Source organism: Suncus etruscus, chromosome 4 (assembly GCF_024139225.1).
Source record: "Suncus etruscus isolate mSunEtr1 chromosome 4, mSunEtr1.pri.cur, whole genome shotgun sequence".
In the NCBI taxonomy this organism is placed as follows: Eukaryota; Metazoa; Chordata; class Mammalia; order Eulipotyphla; family Soricidae; genus Suncus; species Suncus etruscus.
This window is the reverse complement of record NC_064851.1, coordinates 14,620,242-14,624,784: the sequence shown is the minus strand read 5'-3', so window position 1 is coordinate 14,624,784 and position 4,543 is coordinate 14,620,242.

The following is a 4,543-nucleotide window of genomic DNA, read 5'->3' as shown; positions in this document are numbered from 1 at the left end:
GGGCCAGAGAGATAGCACAGTGTAGGGCATTTGCCTTGCATGCGGCCAACTCTGGAGGGACCCAGTTCGATTCCTGCCATCCCATATGGTCCCCCAGCCTGCCAGTGGTGATTTCTGAGTCCAGAGCCAGGAGGATCCCTGAGCTCCAGTGGGTGTGGCCCAGAAACCAATCAATCAATGAATCAATAAAGCTTTTTTTTTTTTTTTTTTTTTTTTTTGGTTTTTGGGTCAAATCCGGCAACGTTCAGAGTTCAGAGGTTCCTCCTGGTTTCTGACTCCACGCTCAGAAATCGCTCTGGCAGGCTCAGGGGACCATATGGGATGCCAGGATTTGAACCAATGACTTTCTGCATGAAAGGCACTCAGGGGCCTCAAACTCAATTTAACTGGGGGCCGCAGGAGGCAAAGTCAGTGTGATCCAAACAACTAAAACAAAACAAAACAAAAAAAAGATTCCTCTAGGGCAGGGTCACAAAATGTTGTATGGAGGGCCGCAAACGGCCCACGGGCTTCGAGTTTGAGACCCCTGCTCTCCATTCTATCTCTCCGGCCCCAATAAAGCTTTTTATTTTTTTAAGTGATCCTGAGTACAAAGCTATGCAGAAGCCCTGAGTGCAGCTTGATGTGTTATCCCTCCCTTCAAAACCCTCAACTCTGCAAGGGTACCCTTAAATGCTAAAGAAAGGAATTGTATAGCTCAATTTAAGATGGAGATAACCCCAAGATAGGAACTTTGCCACTTTGCAGAGTGGGATAACACTTTGGAGTGATAGTACAGGGGTTAAAGTGCTTAACTTACACCTAATTGATCTGATGGTCCACAGTAGTACTACTTCTGGTCTCCTAATTTTTTTTTTTTTTTGTTGTTTTTTGGGTCACACCCGGCAGCGCTCAGGAGTTACTCCTGGCTCTATGCTCAGAAATCGCTCCTGGCAGGCTCGGGGGACCATATGGAATGCTGGGATTCGAACCACCGTCTTTCTGCATGCAAGGCAAACGCTCTCCTCCCTCCATGCTATCTCACCTGCCCAGGTCTTCTAATTAAGGGCAGAAGTGATCCTGAGTGCAAAGCTATGAAGAAGCCCTGAGTGTAGCTTTATGTGTTTTCCCTTCCCTCAAAATCCCCAACTCTGCATAGTGTCACAAGTTCTCATCTTGAGGTTACCTCCATCCTAAATTGAGCTATGCAATTCCTTTCTTTAGCATTTAGGGGTACCCTTGCTTTTTCCTGCAAAGGTCTACATTCTCACTTAGAGATTCCAGAGTCTTTCTCCTAAGCATATCCCCTAAATAAAGCTATTTTACTTAAACAGCAACAGAAAGGTGCATACTAGAATCTGCCAGAATCCAGAAAAAGGAAACATTTGGGAAATCAGGGAAGGCTTTCTGCAAGAGGTACGGTTAACTGCAACAGACTTTACCAGTTATAAAGTGCCAAATTTAAGACCTTGCTTCAGCTGACCTATAATAGTCTTATTCCTAATTACCGGTTCAGCAGATCAGGGAAGGAGGAGTGCTAGATTTAAAAAAAAATGGGGTGGGGGTGGGCCCTCAGAGTGATATCACAGCGGTAGGGCGTTTGCCTTGCATGTAGCCAGTGGCCAACCCAGTACAGACAGACGCTCAGGGGTTACTCCTGGCTATGCGCTCAGAAGTTGCTCCTGGCTTGGGGGACCATATGGGACGCCAGGGGATCGAACGTTCCGTCCAAGGCTAGCGCAGGCAAGGCAGACACCTTACCTCTAGCGCCACCAGCGCCCGGCCCAACCAGGAGCAATTTCTGAGCGCAAAGCCAGGAAACCCTGATCCCTGCCCTGTGTGACTGAAAAACCAAAAATATAAAATAAAAATAAAAAAGGAAAACAGGTTGTACGGTGTCCATCCCAGCAGCACCACAAGCCAAATAAAACCAAAAATAAAGCTTGTGAAAAGACAGAAGTGGAGGAACAAACACAGTAAAAATCAAAGCAATGAGATTAAGTAGAAGGGTGTGGCCAAGGGAAATAAATCGAAATTTGATGGCCGAAAGGTATTTTTTGGTTGTTTTTTTTTTTTTTTTTTTGACCACACCCAGCAATGCTCAATGGTTACTCCTAGCTCTTTGCTCAGAAATCAGGCTCCGGGGGCCAGGCGGTGGCGCTGGAGGTAAGGTGCCTGCCTTGCCTGCACTAGCCTAGGACGGACCGCGGTTCGATCCCCCGGTGTCCCATATGGTCCCCCCAAGAAGCCAGGAGCAACTTCTGAGCGCATGGACAGGAGTAACCCCAAAAACCAAAAAAAAAAAAAGAAATCAGGCTCCGAGGACCATATGGGATGTATGGGACCATATGGGATGGGATGTGTATATATATATATATATATATACAAATATATTATATATTTTGGAGGAGTCACCCGATAGCCTCCTGCTCAGAAATTACTCCTGGCAGGCTCGGGGACCATATGAGATGCCGGGACTCGAACCACCGTCAGGATCATCTGTGTGCAAGGCAAACGCCCTATGGCTGTGCTATCTCTCCGGGGGCCCCCCCTATTTTAAATTTTTTTCTTTTGTTTTTTGGGCCACACCCGGCATTGCTCAGGGATTCCTCCTGGCTGTCTGCTCAGAAATAGCTCCTGGCAGGCTCGGGGGACCATATGGGACACCGGGATTCGAACCAACCACCTTTGGTCCTGGATCGGCTGCTTGCAAGGCAAACGCCGCTGTGCTATCTCTCCGGGCCCAATTTTTAAAATTTTTATACATACATATATATTATATATTTTGGAGGGGTCACACCCAGTAGCCTCCTGCTCTGTGCTCAGAAATTACTCCTGGCAGGCTCGGGGACCATATGGGATGCCAGGACTCGAACCACCGTCAGGATCATCTGTGTGCAAGGCAAACGCCCTATGGCTGTGCTATCTCTCCGGGCCCCCCTATTTTAAATTTTTTTCTTTTTCTTTTTTGGGCCACACCCGGCGTCGCTAGGGTTACTCCTGGCTGTCTGCTTAGGAATAGCTCCTGGCAGGCACGGTGATCCATATGGCACACCAGGATTCGAACCAACCACCTTTGGTCCTGGATCGGCTGCTTGCCAGGCAAATGCTGCTGTGCTATCTCTCCGGGCCCTATTTTAAATGTTTTTAAATTTTTTGTTACTCTCTGGGTCTAAGCAGGGACCTCAGACATATCCTTCTCCTTTGATGCATCGCCAAAAACCCAGACCTTCTTGAGAAACGAATGGCAACTTCGTTAGTGCTTTCAGCCACTAGGCTTGAAAGCAAAGGCCCCACGTTTCCTTAAAAAAAAAAAAAATCACACCCCAAGGCTACCTCGACCCCCTTTCCCTTTGATGCATAATTAATTCATCAATCTCGGGCCAGAGAGATAGCATGGAGGTAGAGCGTTTGCCTTGCATACAGAAGTTCGGTGGTTCGAATCCAGCATCCCATGTGGTCCCCCAGGCCTGCCAGGAGCTATTTCTGAGCAGAGCCAGGAGGAACCCCTGAGCGCTGCTGGGTGTGACCCAAAAACAAACAAACAAAACCCAAACCAAACCAAAACAAAAAAAATTCATCAGTCTCCGGCCTTCCCACCCCCCACCGCACTTCCCCAGAAATCCTTTCCGGAAGCCCCTGCAACCCTCCCTGGCTTCAGAAGCTCCACCAGGCCGGGGCCCTTAGCAGCAGTTTCCCACCTTCAACTTCCGCCCAGAAGTGACGTCACTTCCGCCCCGAGTTCGCTCGCTAGCGAGCGGAAAAGCAACTTCCGCCCCGACTCGATCGCAACTTCCGCCCCGAGTCGCTCACTCGGGCTCGGGCGAGCCCGCCGCGCCGCCGGATGTGCTTCGGGCCGCTCCCGGAAGTGACTCGACCTTTGCATTTCTTCCACACACACACCTTTTCCCTCGACCTTCCCCCGCCCCTTGCACGGTTTCCCTCCCTTTTTCCCTTTCCACCCCTCCATTCGTTTCCGGTGCTCTCGCCTAGAGCAGCGCGACCGGAAGTGGGCTTTCCCGCGCAGGCGCAGTCGGGTTTCCCGGGCGCGCGAGCGGACAGGCAGGCAGCACCACTTCCGGGTGAGTCTGCCGAGCGGGCGGGCGGGAGGGAGGGGGCCACCCACGGGTGTCTCGCGCGCCTTCCGTGCTGCTGTGGGGGTGTGCGAGCGGCTCAGCCCGCGTCCCTCGGGATCCTCCCCGATCCTTACTCGGCCCCCTCCTGTCCCAGCCACGCGCTCTGGCTCTGGCGCCGCCGCCGCCGCCGCCGGGTGAGTCTTGCGCCCTCGCCCCCTCCCCTTTCCTTGGGGGGGGGAGAGGGGGAGCCCACGGTGCGACTGTGTGCGCACGCGCGGACCCGTCCCGGAACCGGAAGTGGCTGCGCAGGAGCGGGCGAGGGGGAGGAATGGGGGGGCAGGGGGCGGGTGTCTGTCTGTATGTCTGGTGGGTGGCAGAGTTCAGCTCCCAGGAGGGCCGCCCCCAAAATAGGGGCTCTGGAGGCAGGGCTGGGTGGGTCGGGGACGCTAGCCTGAGCAGGCTCTGTCTGAGGCAAGGTGTCAAGGGTG